Genomic DNA, 12,760 nt, shown 5'->3' with positions numbered 1-12,760 from the left:
ATTTACAGTTTTCAAGCAGGACTCTATTCTCTTGGGAGACAGCAAAGCCTGAAAATTTTGAGATTCCACCTGAATCCCCAAATACAGAATCTGCTGAGATGGGATCAATTGTGACTTTTGGATTGTTATGAACAATCCTAGATGTTGGGTCAAATCCAGAGTCTTTTGAAGGTCCTCCACACCTTTCCTCTTAATGGGTGAATGAATAACCCAATCGTCTAGGTATAACATTACATCTATACCTAATAGGTGTAGCTGTGGATCTCTTGATGGATCTCAGGGTGAAGCGCACAATACCCCTTGATCTATGGAAGGATCTAGATATTCTCCTGCCACAAAAGGGCTGAGCGCACGTGGCAGGCGAAGCAAAGCAGACCTTTGCATACGAAATACACCTTTGGAGGTAAAAGAGCACAAAAGTGCTCTCTTTTTTAGGATGTCCAGGGCAAAGAGAGTAGCCAACTGATACCTTTGTCTAAGCAGGAAATTATGCCAGAAATGTCCGAAAAAGAATCATCATCTAGTGTCGAACAATTCTTGATTTTGCAGCCCAAAACTCCTACGGTCCAATCAAGAAAACTTATTACCTCGAAAACCGGAAGATATTCTTGATAAAGGGGTCTAAGACCTTCTAGCCGAGTCAGTAAGTCCAAAAAAGTCTCCCTGGGCAGAGGCGAACACACTCAAAGAGAGAGCTTCTCCGGTCTCATAACATAAATGTCTCCTAATGGAAAGATGAGATGGAGGAAAATTGCAAATAACCTTTCCTTGCTCCCTCTTCTCCTTAAGCCAAAGGTTAACCTCCTGCCGAAAAAGAGTACTAACTTATGTTTAGGACAAATCCACTTGTTTGTCTCTTGAGACTCGAGTGAAGCTGGGGTCACTGAAGAGAAAGTCTGAGAAATTCGCTACAAAGTAGCAAAGTAGCAACTTGTAGGCCGTCGGAGAAGACTCCTTATCCTCTTCTTCTTCCGCTGACAAAACAGGAGACATGTTTGCTTGAGGTTAAACAGGTAGTACCAATAACTTCATAAAGCCCAAAATGCTGTCTAACTTATTTTGAATGGCTGCAAAAGAAGGATCAGTGACAGCCGTACCTTGCGACACTGCAGGTAAAACAGAAGTAACTGTTGTAGTAGGTTGTTGAATGACCCCAAACTGCTCAAGAGGTACCAATAGGTGCTCGGTTGCTTGTAGGAGCTCAGGCACCAACAGTTGCTCTTGTATTACCTGGGGCTCAAGAACAAAAGGAAGGGAGATTTTGCGCCAATGGGCGCTCATACACCAATGGAGACTCCTGTGCCAGTATGTGATTTTCAAAACATAGATGCATCCTGTGCCAAAAAGCACTCCTGCACCACTGGTGGCTCTTGAATTACAGGTGAAACAGAAGGTAAGACAACCTGTTCTTCTGTGTAAGAAGGAATGAACAGGCGCCAACAGGGTTACAGGTGCCTTACGCTTCTTAGCTCTCGTGGAATGAACTGGAGAGGAAAGCACAGGAGGATAAAGTTCCTCTGTGCAGCCTCCTGAGACTGTTGTCCAAAGAATGACTTCCTCAATGATGAATGAGACTTAGAGAAGGGAATCCTCTCACTACAGTATCCCTCTAAACCATCATTATCTTTACAAAATTGCTCTGGGGAGTCCCAAAAACTGCAAGAAAGACACTGGTCCTCTTGCAGCACTCCCTAGGAGAATCAGCGGGACGAACACCCACCTCATCCACAACACTAGCACTGGCACTCACTTCAACACTTACTTTATCCATCGAGGTTTTCACATACGCTCATAACTTCTCCATCGCCTGTAACATGATAAAAAATTTTTGGTCTACCCGGGCTTTGAGGCTAGCAACGGCATCGGGTCTGGGTGCAAGAGAGCCAGAATTAGGAATGGGTTGAATAGATCAGGAGGAAGGTTCAGGAGACAAAGATAAATTTCCATTAGATAAATCCTGACTAACTACAAGCTTCTTGGAGCTAGCCCTAGATGCTTGCTTTCATCTTCTTCTCTATCTCTAACTTATCAATGTGGCTAGTTAAAGTTGAGAGCTACTATCAGATATGCCAGATAACTAACTCGATCCTAAGGCAAAGTCTAATCAAAAAGCAAAATTTAACTTGAACAAATTTTTATAATAGCTAAATGTTCCAAAGACATCAAGTAAAAGCAAAGCAATCCCAAAAATTCTGTTGCTGCTGTAAGTGTTGACAACACCAGCCTGCAGAAACGACTGAAATTCGTGCTGAGATGCTTTCCCACTCCCCGGTAGTGGGTGGAAGGTATCACCTAGCCAAAAACTATAGCGTTGACATGAATTTCAAAATTTCTGGCTGTCGACGGATAGAAACTATAGCTATGTAACTACTTGGTAAACTACATACATAAAGCTGAAAATCTCAAGAGCTGTAAAGATGTCTTTCGCTACATGATCTATCTCTGAAGAAGTGAACGTAATCTTGGCTGAAGCTAACATCGCCCTTCTCAAAGAATCAACTGAGCCGAGGAGAAGCCTCCCTGGGAGGAAGCAAAGACTCCTGGGAATGATCTCCCCCTGTGGCATATGAAAGATACCTTCACTATGAGAGGCAAGAAGGTGGGGCAAAAATTGCAGGGTTGCCAAGACTCCTCTTCTGAGACAGTCAACTATCAATACTAGACACCTTCCTGAAAGAAAAAGAGAGAAACATTTTTGATAATCTAGCAGAACCAAAGGTTGCCTCATCATAAAGGCAGAGCCTGGAGATAAGGGGGTTGCTAGAGAGAACATAGAGTAACCGAATAAAAAATATTTAAACAAAAAAGCATAAGCCGACGTCGGTTGATCTAGAATATTGTCTTCTTAATCTGATGAAATTGAAGGAGCTAAAACTGGAGAATCTTGAGTAATAGATAAAGGCTTCTTCAAAAGGTTTAAGATACTGTCGAGACGGTGGCTGATGCTCAACAGGTAAAGACGTCAGCCCAGACGCAACAGGCACAGAACCAGGTGGGGGACACAGGAGCACCCATTGACCCCAAAGAATCCTCAGAGATAGGAGAGTATATATTCAGACAAAGGCCGACCAACCACTGATCACTGCTTAGCAAATATAGCATGAATAGACACTGGAAACTCGGAATGCAACGTGAGCTCGGGCACCACTGAGCGCTTGGCTCCCACTGGGTGTTCAGGCAACAAAATACACTGTGAGCTCAGTGAGCGCTGAGCTCCAACTGGGCACTTGACTCCCACTGGGCACTCAAAATGCACTGCACGATCAGACTTGGAACGTTTGGCACCCACAGGACACTTAGAAAACACTTTGTTTCATCATGCACCGAACACTCATCTATCACTGTGTGCTCAACTCCTCCTGGGTGTTTGGCAGACACTGGGCACTCTGAAGGCTTCTTGCAAAAACACATGGAAACAAAATATTTGGGAAACACTACACTTCTTTGTTCCCATAACTACAGGATAGTTCTGTACTAAGCTCCTGATTTCTGGAGCACTTAAACAGCAGCAGGAGTGCAAGCTCCAGGGTTGCAGGCCTTTTCAGCGGCTGAAGATTTCCGAAAATGCCATCTATGCTTACTGACTGAGTCGGAAGCCGAGCCACTAGATGATAAAGCGTGTACATCCACCTGGATGCTTCCAATGGCTGTTCTCTGAGTCCTGGGAGAAAATAACAGGCTCAGTTGAGGGGGCAACTACTGTGGACAAACCTCACTGACCTCCCTTGGACTTATGATTTGTCTCCTCCCAGGTTTAGTGGTTTACCTGTGACCTTCATCTAAAAGCATCGATGGTACAGACAACCACCTCCTCCACTAACAACACTTGCACCAACATCAGGACTCACTTTAGATATAAGATCCTTAACTGAAACCCGAAATTGAGTTGTAGTATCTACTAAAAAATTAAACTTCTTATCTACCCTCCCTTTGAGGCTGGCACTGGGTTCAAAAGAAGGGAAGCCAGGAACAGGAGTGGTTGGGAGAGTAAGAGGATTAGGTATAGGAGTAAAAGCAGTCAAAGGTGCTGGATGGGCAAGAATTACAAGATATTGTGTAAGCTTGGCTCTAATGACCACCTTTCTCTCTCATCTTTTTGTAATTTATTTAAACGAGAAATCAAAATCTTCCATTTACCCTTGTCCCAGTCACTAAATTTTTCACAATTAAGGTCAGGGGTGCAAACTTGTCCTCTACAAGAACTACATACAGTAAGGGTATCATATTTTGTAAAGTCAATCTAGTGCAATACCGCAAATTATGTGAACTTGAATCTGACATAATAGATACAGTCACAATCATAAAAAGTCAAGCTAAGCTAAATATGATTAGCACTATCAAATCAAATAGTGTACTTCACCAAGAGCCGGCGAATGTTGTGACCAACAAGTGAAAGCCAAAATAAAAGCTACCCAACAACCGTGTAGTCACTGAGCGAAAGGAACGAATTGAACACTTCAGCCAGGTTGTACCTATTCTCTCCCAAAAGTAGCCAGGTCTAATTACCTACACAAAACAAAAGAGCACTACCATGAAATTCAGACTTAAGCTCCTGCGATAACTAGGAACTAACAGCAATGTAATTATACTACTTGGTAAGTTACTCATATAAAAAAGACAATTTTAAAAATCATTTGGAAGTGGACTCCCCTCTTTCATTACAGTGTCTGTTTAACTTCTAATTTTTATAATGCAATCTGAGCTATGAGTTTCCTTCTTAGAATTGATTTTCTTTACATATGTCATTAACTTCTAATTTTTATACTGCAATCTGAGCTATGAGTTTCCTTAGAATTGATTTTCCTAACATAGTCTATATTTCTGTAACGGGCTGAATATGAAAATTATTAAGAAATATAATCAAACATCTCCTCCCATTCATATTCAAAGTTATTACAATGCTTGCCCACAAACAGAGTGGAAAGTGGAGAAATGGAGTTCTGTCTCACAATCTGAGTATTAGGACCCTCCAGGGTACTCAGGTGCTGGAAGAAAATCTTTAAGAATTATCACATTACAGAATGCTTCCTTACCATCCTTCATTTTCAAGGCCAATCACACCAGCTGCAATTCCTTCTGTATTAATCCATGGAAATCTCTTCTTTAATCTGCCTGCACTCAGAAATTCTACTTTGGCACCAACTTCTCTGCAACAGAGGAAAAATACCCATCACAGAAATGAAATTTCAGTCATTTGCACAGTTTGTTTCATCTTAACCTCATGAACAATATACAGTATAGTACTTAGGACTAATATGTTCCCAAGATCACCAGTCTTTTTTTCTGCCCGACAGAAGTGGAAGGTGCACCCTTTGGATCTTCAGGTATGTGGATCCTCACATATGTATCAATAACATTCTCACTTTCACTTTTCATAGTCCTCCAGTGCTATCAACAGCTCTGACATTGGTCTCCTAGAAAGACCCTCAAGACCACCCCTCTTGTCAAGTTGAACTCAAAATATGAAAATAAATGATGGCTGAAATGGAGAAAAAAAAAACAACAACACGACAACCTTTACTATAGGGCTGATGTTCATAATATAAATAGTCAGTCTTGAACAAAAATGACATTTTTATAATAAAATAGTTTTATTAGTACTTATCCAGTAATTATATATAGCTGTAGTTTCTACTTTGACAGCAGCTTGAATTTCAAAAATGTTATTGTTATAATACAATTAAGTTTGTTCATACTTACCTGGCAGATATATATATAGCTGTATTCTCCGAAGTCCGACAGAATTTCAAAACTCGCGGCACACGCAGTGGGCGGCCAGGTGGTAGTACCCATTCCCGCCGCTGGGAGGCAAATATCAGGAACCATTCCCATTTTCTATTCATATTTTTATCAGTGCCACTGTCTCCTGAGGGGAGGAGGGTGGGCACTTAATTATATATATCTGCCAGGTAAGTATGAACAAACTTAATTGTATTATAACAATAACATTTTGTTCATGAAACTTACCTGACAGATATATATATAGCTGAATCCCACCTTCGGATGGTGGGAAGAGACAGAATAGGATTTGTAGGAAACTTAAATTAAGTAGATGATGTACACCTTGGTTCCTCACCTGTTAGCAAAGTAGACTCTGTGATACTGTCACTTAAGTCCTGCCTTGTGCTTAATCAGAGCTGCCAGCCAGGTGGAGACCTGTAGTGCTGGTGCGCCCTGGATGCTCTGTCAACTGGGACGTGACCTCGACGTGACAAGAGCATAGAGCCATACATATGAGGGCAACGAAGCAACTGACCACCACCTGACCAACTATCCAAGACCCCCTGAACACTAAGCTAAGAGATGGGAGGTCTTCACCAAAGACTCACCACAACCAAAGAACACAACAACTAAAAAAACTAACCTAAACCTAACTAAGGGATAGGGGAGAGAGCTACCTCAGCCCCCCAAGACTGTGTCTGCAGAAACGTATGGCCCAAGAGAACACAACAGTCCTCGTATATCGTTCTCACAATCTCTCAAGTAGTGTGAGGCGAATACTGAATTGCTCCTCCAGAAGGTGGCGTCAAGGATGTTCCTTGATCGACATGTATCCTTTGAAGGCAAGCGAGGTTGCGACAGCTCTGACCTCGTGAGCTTTCACTCGCAAGAGGCTCAAATCGGTCTTCTGGTAAGACGAATGAGCCTCCTTAATCACGTCCCTCAGAAAGAACGCCAAAGCATTCTTGGTAATGGTATATCGGGCCGGTTTAACCGAAACACCACAGATTATCTGAGGGACCTCGTACCTCCTTTGTCTTGTGGACACTAAAACTTTAGAGCCCTGACAGGGCACAGGGCTCTCTCAGGTCTTGACCCACAAGGCTTGTCATACCCTTGATTTCAAAGCTCCTTGGCCAAGGGTTAGACGGGTTTTCATTCTTTGCTAGAAAGTGGGACCTCAAAGAGCAGACCGCATTGTCACCTTTGAAGAACCCACTCGCTTACAAATGGCTTGAATTTCGCTAACTCTCTTCGCCGTCGCCAGAGCAGTTAGGAAAAGAGCCTTCTTCGTTAAGTTCCTAAGAGACGCTTCATGAAGAGGCTCGAAAGGACTCAACATCAACAGTCTAAGGACTAAATCTAAGTTCCAAGAAGGAGGCCTCGCCTGAGGTATCTTGGAAGTCTTCAAATGATCTCAGGAGATCGTGAAGGTCTCTGTTGTCAGTAAGGTCTAGGTCATCTGTGTCGGAAGACTGCTGACAGCATACTCTTATATCCCTTGATGGTCGGTGGGACTTGCCAGCTTCTGCACATTTCTTAAAAATAGCAGGAAATCGGCTATCTGGCTCACAGAGGTAGTGGAAGAGGAAATTCCCTCCTTTCTACACCATGCCCTAAAGGAAGCCCGCCCACTTCGACTGGGTAACAGCTCTCGAGGAAGTCCTCCTGCGTTGGCGATCGCCTTCGCAGCTGCTTTAGAAAACCTCTCGCTCTGGCCAACTTTTCGATAGTCTGAACGCAGTCAGTACCCCAGAGCGGAGGAGTTTTCGGTGATATCTTGCGAAGTGGGGCTGTCTGAGTAGATCTTTCCTCCAGGGCAACGTCCTCGAAAGAAAGCTCATGATGAAGGACATTACCTCCGTGAACCATTCCTTCGCGGGGCCACATCGGGGCGATCAGGGTCAAAACCTCGTCCCCCGATCCGATGCCGCGAACTTCCTTACTACTTCCCCCATGATCTTGAATGGCGTGGGGGAAGGCATACAAGTCTAGGTTCGTTCCAGTCCCAGAGCAGAGCGTCTATAGCGACTGCTCCCGGATCCAACACCAGGGGAGGGAGCAATAAAGAGGGCAACCTCTTCGTTCGTGATGTCGCAAATAGGTCGACTAACGGACGCCCCCACAGTCTCCAGAGCTCTCGACAGACCGTCCTGGTGCAACCGTCCATTCCGTCGGCAAGATCTGATCCTGTCGGCTGAGAAGGTCTGCTCTGACGTTCTGGACTCCTGCGATAAATAAATCGTCAGGATCCTGATCCGTCTCGCATCTGCCCACAGCAGAATCTCCCTCGCTAAGTAAAATAGAGGACGGGAGTGTGTACCTCCCTGATTCTTTAGGTACGCAAGGCTGTGGTGTTGTCCGAGTTGACTTGGACCACTTTCTCTGCAACCTTTTGCTGGTAAGAACTGTAGCGCCAGGAAAACCGCCGCTAGTTCCTTCACATTGATGTGCCAGGACACCTGTTCCCCCCTCCAGGTGCCTGACACTTCCTCCCCTCCTAGTGCTGCTCCCCATACCCGACACCGAGGCGTCGGAAAAACAACACTAGGTCGGGGCTCAGAAGCTTTAGGGACAACCCCTCTCGAAACTTCCGAGGATCTAACCAACCATCTTAGATGGTTCTTCACCGATTTGGTGATCAATAAGGTCGCATCCAGATCCTCTTTGACTCTCCATTCTTCTGCTAAGAAAAACTGGAGAGGCCTGAGGTGTAGTCTTCCTAGGGAAACAAACTTTTCCAGCGAGGAAATGGTCCCCAGCAGACTCATCCACTCCCTCGCCGAGCAAGCTTCCTTCCCCAGGAAGGGCGAAACTCTCTCTAAGCCTTGCAGCTGTCGTTCCTGGGACAGGAAACGCTCGAAAAGCCACTGAATCCATCTGAATCCCCAGATACACGATGGACTGTGTTGGGGTCAGATGCGACTTTTCGAGGTTGACCAGAAGTCCCAGGGACCTCGCCAAGGCTAACGTGAAGTGAAGTCCTTCAGACACCTTTCTTCTGACGATGCTCTGATAAGCCAATCGTCGAGAATACAGGGACACTCTTATTCCTGCAGAATGTAACCATCTCGCTACGTTTTTTTCATGAGCATGGTAAATACCATCGGAGCCGTGCTTAAACCGAAACAAAGGGCTCGGAATTGCCAAACTTTGTCCCTTAACATAAACCTCAGAACTTTCTTGAAAGAGGGTGGATAGGCACGTGAAAGTATGCGTCCTGTAGGTCCAAGGACACCATCGAGTCGCCCGGTCTTAAGGCTCCTAGAACCGACTGAGGCGTTTTCCATCTTGAATTTTTTCTTTTCTATGAAAAGATTCAGGCTGCTTACGTCCAAGACTGGACGCCACCCCGACGACTGCTTTGGTACCAGGAAAAGTCTGTTGTAATATCCTGGTGACCCCAGGTCTAAGACCTGCTCCACCGCTCTTTTCTTGATCATTTGATCTAAAAGATCTAAAAGAACCTGATGTTTCTCCCCTTGATATGACGGGGAAAGATCTCTGGGAGTTGTGGATAGAGGAGGAGGGTCCACAAAGGGGATCTTGTACCCCTGTTCCACAATCTTGAGGGACCACGCATCTGTATCTCTCTCTCTCCACGCCCCCGCAAAGAACTTTAGCCTGGCTCCGACCGGCATCTGAAGGACTATCTTCTCACTTAGAGGATTTAGGTTTGAAGGAACCTCTTCCTCTTGCAAGCCCTCTCCCTCGAGGAGCAGCTCTCGAGGAGGAGCGCCACGAAAGGGTTTAACCTTCCTAGGAGGTCGTCCAAACGACGACGTGGTAGGGACTGCGGGACGTCTTGAAGACTGGGCCAAGAGGTCCTGGGTTAGCCTTCTCTTGTAGGCTCACTGCCAGGTCCTTTACCATAGCCTGGGGGAAGAGATGGCTTGAAAGAGGTGCAAAGAGAAGCTCCACTTTCTGCGATGAAGAAAACAGACTTAGCTGTAAAATTGCAGAAAAAGCGCTCTCTTCTTGAAAAGCAGTGCCGAAATGAGACACTAACTCTTCCGAACCATCCCTGACGGCCTTGTCCATGCAGGATAACACATTGGACAGCTCCCCCAGACTCAACGAGTCAGGACTCCTAGATTGAAGATCCAGGACTCCCAAGCACCAGTCTAGAAAGTTAAAGACTTCCAGGGTCCTTAACAGACCTTTCATGTGATGGTCAATCTCCGTTGGCGTCCACAAAATCTTAGCGGTCGATAAAGAGACCTCTTCTGTGCATCGACCAGACTAGCAAAGTCCCCTTGGGAAGACGACGGGATCTTAACTCCTACTTCTCCTTGGTATCATACCAGATGCCGCCTTTCCCACTGAGTCTTGAAGGCGGAAGGGCGAAAGTCGACTTGCCCTGATCCTTCCGACGTTTCCATCCAATCCTGCAACTTCTTGAACGCTCTCTTAGTGGACAAAGAAGTTTTCATCTCCACAAACTCCGGAACCTTGCACGACTTCGATGACGAAAACTGAGAGGGTGGAGACTTGGGAGCTGCATGCTGGAACTTCTCACCAAAAGAAGAGCGTAACAGTCGAACCAGCACCTTGTAATCGGACACCGACGAGACTGACGGCTGTTCCTCCTCAACTGAGTCCGCCGGACTACTAAGCTCTCCTTCCTCCCGAAGAGGCAAAGGAGATTGAACCTCTGGAGAGCGTGCGCCCCAAACGGGTCTAGCCTTCAACAAAGGCTTTCGAGAATGACTAATATCAGCCTCTTCAAAGCGACCCACCTTCTGTCGATCCTTAGAGCTCGAAGAACGAAGAGCTTCTTGACCCGCTGCTGAGCGTCAAGAGAGGCTACTCTTACTCGCTCTCCGAGGAGCGTCCTACGCTTTCCGCTCAAGCGTCCAGCTTTCGCTTTCAAAGCGTCTCTGGGCGCTCTCGAAAGCCTTCTCAACAGGCAAAGCGTCAAGCAAATCATCCCGACGAGCGTCTTCAAAAGCGTCCTGCCGAGCGTCTTCAAAAGTGTCCTCCAAGGCGTCCTGCCGCGCGGGCTGATCAGGACGTCGAGAGGGAAGAAAAGCGTCCTGTCCACGAGACTTCCTACCCGCATAACGAGAACAAGGAAGCTCCGAAGGAGAAGCAAGCGAGACAGAGACGAACGAGGAGACGGAGGAAGGGGACTGCCTCGTCCTCTTGACAGGCAGTCTAGCGTCCTTCCTACGTTTAGGCTCAACTGCTGCTGGGCGAGTCTTCTGAGCCATTAAACGCCGACAATTGGTCTTGAAGAGACACAAGAATACTCTTCGTTGGCGAAGAAACGAGAGGAGGTGAAGGGCTGCGCCTGCGGAGAAGACGAGGGGTCGAGGGGGACGCCTCCTTCCTTCTCACAGGTACAGCAACCTGCCTCTCCGAGGCGCGAGAGAAGCACTTCTCAGCGTCGTCCTCGGACGACGTCCTACCTCTCTTCTGTGGAGGAAACGCGTCATACGACGCAGGCGAAGACCGCAACGATAGCGGAGAGAGTGGGACGTAAAGCGTCCTCCCTCGGAAAAGTCCTTTTCAACGGACGCGAGTCTCTCCGAGCGCTCCACCCCTTGCGCAGGGGAGGGCGCCTCGGAGGACGAAAAACAGTCCTTAAGGATGCGAGCCTGAGCACGCTCCTTGGCAGCCTGGGAAGTAGCAACAGGTTCCTGCCGAAGGGACGCCAGATCGGTGGGGAGGGGACCGCTGTAACCCTCTTGCGGCTTTCGACATGCCCACTCCCTGAGTCCTGGGAGTCCGACAGAGGTCTAGGCCTAGAGGCATTATGGGGCCGATCTGAGCGCCCCCTCACAACACTAGGGGCACGATCACACACTTTACTTGAGCCGTTTTCTAGGGCCAACACTTTGGACTCTAGAGTGCGCACGTAAGAGAAAGGGCATTACCTTCTCCAGACACAGAACCAGGGCCCTCAGGCAACAACACAGGATTAGGTGAAGCAAATTCTACTGGTGTTAAAATAGCAGAAATGTTACTTCCCTTACCTTTCGTAGAACCGCTCTTGGAGGAAGACCTCCTGATCCTATCGCGCTCCAACTTACGCCGATAGGACTCATACACCTTCCATCCATCATCAGTCAAACTTTTTGCATTCAATGCATCGATCATCCAACAAACAACATGCCCCCTACACCCCATACATACTGTGTGGGGGTCTACCGATGATTTCGGTAGCCTCACCTTGCAATCACTCCTCACACACACTCTGAAGCTCACTGAACTTGATCCCGACATCACGTTCACAGAAAAGCCAATCCAAAATCAAAAAACAGTCCACTATCGCGTATGCCAATCCAACAATCCAGAGTCAAAAACCAAGTCAATCCAGTTACTAGAACGAGTCAAATCCAAAATCCTGGGCGGAGGTCTGTAAACAGGTGTTTACCGACCGGCGACAGAAAAAATATGAATAGAAAATGGGAATGGTTCCTGATATCCGCCTCCCAGCGGCGGAATGGGTACTACCACCTGGCGCGCCCACTGCGTGTGCCGCGAGTTTTTTAAATTCTGTCGGACTTCGGAGAATACAGCTATATATATATCTGTCAGGTAAGTTTCATGAACAAATTTGATAATTATTGTCAAAGAAATTGTGAGCTAGAGATTCCATGAGTTGCAGAAAGGAAGTCAGCTACCAACCTCCTTTCAGCGTGAGCATAAACCTCGTGTAGTCTACACGTTCGAGTTTCACCTATGACATTCGCTTGCTTTTACGTATGTTTATCTTTGTTTCGACAAGAATTACATCATGCCAATGAGGAAAAGACAAACAAAATATCTCGCCGACATAGAGACGAAGAAAATTCACTCTCATATCATTACAGAATATCATAATATACACGATATTATGCGTAGTCAGTGGCGGACTGGCCAGGTTGCCAGCTTGCCCGATGGCAAGTGGGCCCTTTACACATAAGACCATGGAAAATTCAATACTGAACAAATTTCTTTCTAAAATGACAATTTGTCTAAAATTGCATTTTTCCTAACTATACAAACCTGAGGTCCTTTTACAATAGGAAGGTACTAGCGGCAGCTGGATAGG

The 12,760-nt window shown here is 46.3% G+C and overlaps 2 long non-coding RNA genes across 3 annotated transcripts in view; one reads left to right on the top strand and one right to left on the bottom strand.

The window, feature by feature from the left end:
- Positions 1-5,168, bottom strand: part of LOC135224986 (uncharacterized) — a 52,084-nt gene extending 46,916 nt beyond the window's left edge. Inside the window, exon 1 of the long non-coding RNA XR_010316858.1 lies at positions 5,034-5,168. This is a non-coding gene — a long non-coding RNA (uncharacterized LOC135224986). The remainder of the gene's footprint in view (positions 1-5,033) is intronic.
- Positions 1-12,760, top strand: part of LOC135224458 (uncharacterized) — a 335,859-nt gene that overhangs the window by 151,472 nt on the left and 171,627 nt on the right. The window lies entirely within an intron of this gene.

The sequence above is a fragment of the Macrobrachium nipponense genome, chromosome 12, assembly GCF_015104395.2.
Source record: "Macrobrachium nipponense isolate FS-2020 chromosome 12, ASM1510439v2, whole genome shotgun sequence".
Lineage (NCBI taxonomy): Eukaryota > Metazoa > Arthropoda > Malacostraca > Decapoda > Palaemonidae > Macrobrachium > Macrobrachium nipponense.
This window is presented reverse-complemented; position numbering and strand designations above follow the sequence as displayed.